Raw genomic sequence first — 7,235 nt, 5'->3', positions numbered from 1 at the left:
GTGACTGGTTATTTGTTATTTGTTTTTTAAACTAACACCAAAATTCAAAATATGCCTGGTTTTTCATAGTTCAATTTTAGGCTCGGATCAAAAATACGAAATGGAAAAACAGGAATCAGGACTGAATTTGATTTTATTATTTAATTGGTCCGGTTTACGGTAAACCGGACCAATTAAATAAATGATAATTAAACGAATGATACACGGATTAGACGATGAGGAGTTTTTTCAGTTGCTTGCTTGATTTTATTTCATTTTATTTGTAATATCCAACTGAATTCTTTAGAACTGTTATTATAAGATTACTGAACTACTTAAAAGGAGAAAAACCTCAGGGACCATCTGATTCATGCTGACTTCGAAGTCCTTCCCAGTCTCTGCTGAGTCCATTACCAAATGTCAGCTGCTGATGTGAAACTGTGCACAGTGTCACAATAATGTGAAAATGTCATGTTTTCATGGCCACATGCAGGGAAATCGTGTCCTGTTGGCAGCAGCATCACCTGAGCCTCCACCATGTGATTTATCTGCTGCTCCTTGTGGCCTGGCACATGTCGCTGAAACATCTACAAAGTTCAAAAAGTGAAGCAGTGAACACAAAAGTAGCGTCTGTAGGAATGACAGGAAGATCCAGTCGCTGTCCACCTCACTGACTCCAGTCATATTTCTAGTCTAGGTTTCATTGGCATACAACAGGTCAGTCTGCCACCTAGAGGCCAAAATCATGAACTGCCTCTAAAAAGAGGTGAAGCGTACTGGATACACACCTTAAAAACTCTGTTCCCACATGAACGTAATGATAAATTAGTTCTCAATGCGAGGCTCTGGTTTTCTTCATTCTGACTGTGTTCAATCAGGATCTTTTATCTGTTTTTTTTGTTTTGTTTTGTTTTGGTTTAACTTCATGTGTATATTTGGCTTCACAGGTTCTCTTGAATGAGGGTTTATGTTTTGATCATGAGACATATGAGGTTTATATTTAATGTTCTTATGCTCGGCCTATAGGTTATTGTCATATTGTTTTCTTTTATGTAATGTGACATTTTTTTGATTAACAATATTAAGAGAATAAGCAATCTTGCTGTGGTGCTTCAGATTTCTTTGACAGGTGACTGTGCCCTGTATAAGAACGTGACAGTCACCTGCTGTTCACACCTGAGGAAGATCCTGAGCAGACTGTAATGTTTTCTTGTTTAATAAAGTTCTATCTGCAAATTTTAGACGGTGTGTGGGATTTTGTTTATGATTTATTCATGCTTTCTCTCTGACACACTGCAAAGCTTGTTTACAGGTGTGCAGAAGAATTTTCTGACACTGTCCTGGTGAAAGAAATCCTTCTCTAATGTCTGTGGACCGACCCAACCTTAGAGCTCTGACCATCAGAATGCATCATGTACTACAGTTTTTCTCGATTGCTAAGACACATTTCTCGAAAGTTGCTCTCCTTTTCTCTAATCTGTGAATACAAAACCCAATTTTCAAGCTACATTCACAAAACCTCAGACTCCTCTTGCAAAACCAAACTTTCACCTCAAAACAGTTCAATCTGTGCTCAAAACTGAACTATGTTGTCAAATTGTGCCCCGAGTCAATCAAAATTAAAAACACTACTGAGCAGTCACTAAACACTACATAGAAAAATAGAAAACACAATGCTCAGGACATGAAGCTGTAGAAATAAATGTTTATTGTTCACTGTAGGCTAAATGCATGTTGCAAAACCAAAAACCTGTGCATTTAGCACTTGTACATAGTAAAAAAAAAAAAAAAGTACGAAAAACAGAAATCTTGTGCATTTACACGTAGCACTTGCACAGTACAAAAACAAACAGAAATCTTGTACACAGTAAGCCTACGTAAAAATAAAGTACAAAAATATACAAATGAGAAGTGCATTACTCAGCCACAGCATCATTTCTCCGTACTGGGTCCACCTCCTCGACCACCTCGACCTCCTCGACCACCTTGACCACCTCGACCACCTCGACCTCCTCGACCTCCTCGACCACCTCGACCACCTCGACCTCCTCTCACACAAACTCCTCCTCTCAGATTTCTATCCATTGTTGTGCCTCACAAAGCAGTGCTCTCTGAACTGGCTTATATATGTTCCCTCACATCATTAGCCAAAAGTGTGATCAATTTTGAGCTGTTGTGTTCAACCAGTGACACCAGTGTTTTACTTGTGTTTGACTTTTGCCACCAGTGCTCACCATTATGCAACACAGGTGCATCACAATGAAAATGTGTTGATAAGTCGTGTCTAAACAGGTGAAATGTGCTTATGGTTTTGCCAAAAGAGTGACTGATTCAATCAGTGGGTTCAGACAACAGGGTTTAGTGTTTTAGCAATTGAGAAAAACTGTAAATCACTGCTTACTGGTTAATTATGGAAAATCATTTGGTGTTTTGCTTTTTTTTTTTTTTTCTCCAATTTTTACACGCATGAAATCAAGAAAAATAATTAAATGAAATGTAGAATAAAGTGAGTCTTATTATAATTTGGGAGGACATTTTTTAATTCCAAAGCAGTGCTGTGATCAGACAGTAGTGACTGTACAGGAACACTGAACTGCCTCCATGGAGCCTGTAGAGAGGAAGCTGCTGACTTCCCCCCATCAGGGATTTGAACCCGCTGTCCCAGGAGATGGGGGGGTGGGGGGTGGGGGTACTGACCCCTACACTAACGAGGAGAGGCACAAATCATTTGTATGATGCTGGGAGTGAAGAATGTTTATAAAGTGACACTGAATATAGTTGTGGATTTCAGAGAGCCATTCTTAACAGTTCAGCCCATAAAGACACAAACAATCTGATTTGTGTTTTTGAGTCATGGGACCAGACACCTGTTTTTCCCTCTGATGAGTTCACACACACTTGACTCTGGGTAAGTCCTCCTACATCACAATAAAACTCCATGCCAAAGTAAATGTAACATTGATTGAACAAGGAAAATTAAAAAAAAAAAAAAAAAAAAAAAATCACACTGAAAAGAAGCAAACTTATAAGTTCAAAGAGGAACCCTAAAGTCAGCTCCAGCTCGCTCTGGTAACCAGTGACGTGAAGCCAGAATGGCTGTTCAGTGCTGGAATGTGGTTGAACACATCACTGCTCCAGTTGCAGGTTCTCTATTTAGGGAACACTCAGTGATGTGTAAGAATGTGTAAAATTTTAATCCATAACCAGGAGCGAATCCTTCAAACCATCCTGTGGTCGATGTGCATGTATTTGCTTCACTGTTTCTTCCCCCACAAAAACCCTCGTTGGTAAAGTCTGGTATCAGTCATTTCCCCAAGGCTACACCAGTCCCTGTTCATGCACAGCCACTGGCCACACCATAATGTTTTCCAGCCCATGTCCACTCCCTGTCTGGCAGCATTAGTGGTGTATTAACCTCAGGGCTGCCCCTCCCTAAACACAGAGCACGCGCTGTGCCTCGGGCCTCATGTTGCGCTGGGGCCTCGTCCGCAGATGTGGCACCTAAATGCGGCTGCAGTGTCCACGGGTGCCAGCAGCTCCTGATGCTCCCAGGCCATCGCTCACGGGGTCTGGACGGCCGGAGTCAAGTCAGCTGATGTCCTGATCTGGTACAGATGTCGCTGAGACCTAACCTGACATGCTGGGGTCTGTTGATTAGGAAATCCTGTATCCAGCAGCAGAGGAAGGGGTTGATGCCAAGCTTGTTGAGATTGGTGACCAGTTTGGAGGGAAGGATGATATTGAATGCTGAGCTGAAGTCAACGAACAGCATTCTGACGTAAGTGTTGCTGTTGTCCAGATGGGAGAGGGCAGAGTGGAGTGCCGTCAAGGTGGAGTCCTCAGTGCTCCTATTCTGGTGGTAAGCAAAGTCCAGTAAGGGGTTTAGGCAAGATTTAAGATGAGCCAAGACTATCCTCTCGAAGCACTTCATGATGATGGGGGTAAGCGCAACAGAGCAGTAGTCATTTAGGCCCGCTGGGGTGGAGTGTTATTCCTCCATTCAGGACAGTTTTTACTTGTGTGGTGACTATCAAAAACAAACTTAATTAGTAACTTAATGGTGGCATGAGGAATGTCTTGACTTCGACTCCAGGAAAATAAACACTGTTCAAAAATGACTTCCTTTGGGTGATGTTCCCATTTATTGCAACAAAAATAATAATAATTACAAAAAGAAACAAAGCTTTTACCGTGAAAGAAGATGTTGACTGTAACACAAAGATGGTGGATTGTGGCTGGATTTCGGCTGGAGGTCGGTAAAAACTGTGTGCTTCCCACCACCATTCAACTCAAAGTGATTTCAGCCTTATTCAAAGCACCTGTGTCTGGGCGGCTACCAACCCAAAATTAACAGAATTAAACAGAACTAGAGTACACCCTTGTGGTCAAAATAAATCACTAACACCTAGACCCATTAAATTGGCTCCAACAGGCGCAATGGAAGTGGCTTTAAAGCATGCAGGGACAATAGCGTGGGCCAGTGACAAGTTGAAAATGTCAGTCAGGACTCCGGCAAGCTGCTCAGCACAGGCCCTGAGTACGCATCTGGGGATGCCATCAGGGCCAGCAGCTTTGCATGCATTGATCTTGCTCAGTGCAGTGTACACATCAGAGGGAGTCTGAGGGGTTGGTGATCTGCAGGGGGTGCAGATTTGACGACTGCCTCTAGGTTGTCCCTGTCCAAGCGAGCATAGATGTTGTTAAGCTCATCAGGGAGGGAGGTGTCGCAGGTTGAGGGGGTGTTGCTGGTGGGTTTGCAGTCGGTGATGGCCTGGATACCCTGCCACAGGTGTCGGGGGTCCAAGGTGTTAAAGAAGTCCTCAGTCTTTAACTTGTGGCTGTGCTTGGCCCTCTTTAAGGCTTTTCCGCAGATTGGCCCTGGATGCACTGTAGGCTTGCATGTCGCCTGATCTGAAAACAGTGTCATGTGCCTTCAGCAGTAGGCGTGCCTCTCTGTTCATCCTTCAGCTTCTGATTCACGAATGTAGTGATCCGTTTGATGGTAGTGACACTGTCTGAGTTGGTTTTGATGTAGCTCAGGACTGAGGAGGCAAAGTGCACAATTTTTAATCTGCAAGTGTTACACATATGAAGTGTGAGCTGATTCCATGGGTTACATATTTAATGGAAAAAGTAGTCTGTGGGCAGAAGACGGGAGACAACAGAATTTATTTCTGTGACAAAATCTTTTTTTGTATGTCTTTTGTGCTTCATTAATGCACATCATGAAGGGTTAGGGTTAGTAAAGTCATTACACAGCATTACCAAATACCAGATATTTTCTATTAGGCTATATTAATAATTCGATAATAAATCGATCAAAGTCTCTGTATCATACAATGTACAGACATATACTATGTATCGTTAGTGGTAAATGGCACACATAAAATCATTAAAGATATCATTGTTACATAAATATACAATACAAAATTAGGAATTTATAATATTATTTTTTTTCAGTGTACTGGTATAATTCAAGGATTCTTTATTGTCATACCAACAAGCATGCACATGAGGAGGTACGAAATTAAGAACTGAGGCCTGACAGCTTGTGGGTAAAAGCTGTTGTTGAGTCTGGTGGTTCTGCTCCTGATGCTCCTCCACCTCTGGCCTGAGGGGAGGGGGCAAACAGTGAGCGCGTGCGGTGGGTGAGGTCCTTCATGATGCTGTAGGCCCTTTTCCTGCATCTGGGGTATAGATGTTCATGGTGGTGGGAAGGCTGACTCCCTCAATCTTTTGTGTAGAACCATCTTTCTGTAGGCTATCCATCAAAAACAAACAAACTTTAAATAACACTGGATCTTATCAAGTACTTATAATCTTAGTATCATTAACAACATCCTCAGAGATGACTTACTGGGTCACAAGATGTTTTTATGATGATGATGACTGATTCTGACTCAAAGCTACTTGAAATGGGACCTGACCAAAACAGCGGTAACACCATGAAGTGTTACACACAGAGTAATAAATAATGGAGAAACACCAAACTAAACAACAGGCTACTGACAGGCACTGGTAGCGGTGCTGCTACAGTTATAACAGGCTAGCTGCTGGCTAGTCCGGTTGTAATCCAAAATCCAAGAAAAATTAAACTCAGAGATTGATCCTGTTTGGCAATTTCAAGAGGTGAAGAGCAACAAGAGAGTTTGAAACCTGCCACGACCACAGACGGCTTTCTGAAGTGCACCACTTCTGTCAGCATTTCTGTCCAACTCGACTTTGTGACAGCAGCTCCAGACCAAGTCAAGCATCTCCTGCATTTAGTCCTCCTCCTTCACACAACACGTCTTTCCTCCATAGAGTTACTTCCCACCATGTGAGGAACAATGGATGAGAGGGGCTCATTCAGGACTTTGCTTGTCAAATTAAACTGGACTCTGTGATTATTGTCATGAGAAACACAGTGAAGCGACTTATTTTGTAATGAGAAAATGTCTGGAATGAGAAGAAAGTGTAGGTTTGAAATCCATCTGTGTCTCCCAGGTGAGAGGCGTGGAGTTCAGGTTTATATTGTCTGGACTGATGGAAAGGATTGAGAGAAGTTCCCTTCATGTCCACTTGGTGGCGCTCCTGCTCCATAAAACGGAACCGGAAAGTGAAAGCAGAGCCTCGTCCTGCTGTGAATCCGCCGTGCCGCTCCCTCTGTGCTCAAAGTGCAGATTGTCCAGTTGACTCCAAAGTGTCCTGTGTTAGCAGCCGCTGTGTGGAAACAGGAAGTTGACTCTTTTTAATGGGAGTTGTGTGAAAGTGCTCAGCAGTCAGAAAGTGAACAGGAGAGCAGAGCAGAGACTGTGAAGCAGCTGGACTCCACTGGACTCCCCGCTCTCACTGCAGGTGAGGACAGGCCGCTCGGTGTGTGTGTGTGTGTGTGTGTGTGTGTGTGTGTGTGTGTGTGTGTGTGTGTGTGTGTGTGTGTGTGTGTGTGTGTGTGTGTGTGTGTGTGTGTGTGTGTGTGTGTGTGTGTGTGTGTGTGTGTGTGTGTGAGTCTCTCCTGGTTGCTGTGGCTCAAAACCTTTATAAGACGTTTGTTTTGTTTACTTTCGCTCTCTCTGTTCACTGTCTACCTCGCTCGACCATCTCTCTCCCTCTCTGCGCCCCCCACTCTCTCTCGCCTGTCCAGACGGTAACCCTAGATTTGTGAAACGCCCACTGCTCATCAAACTCTCACGATGCCGTCAGTATTGACTTTAATAATAGAGCAGAGTAAAGCGTCGTTGTGCTGAATCTAGTGCGCATGTGCGAGAGTTTGACAA

The sequence above is a fragment of the Myripristis murdjan genome, chromosome 24 (genome assembly GCF_902150065.1).
Source record: "Myripristis murdjan chromosome 24, fMyrMur1.1, whole genome shotgun sequence".
Classification (NCBI taxonomy): Eukaryota; Metazoa; Chordata; class Actinopteri; order Holocentriformes; family Holocentridae; genus Myripristis; species Myripristis murdjan.
The sequence above is the reverse complement of the archived record's forward strand: the minus strand, read 5'-3'. Positions refer to the sequence as shown.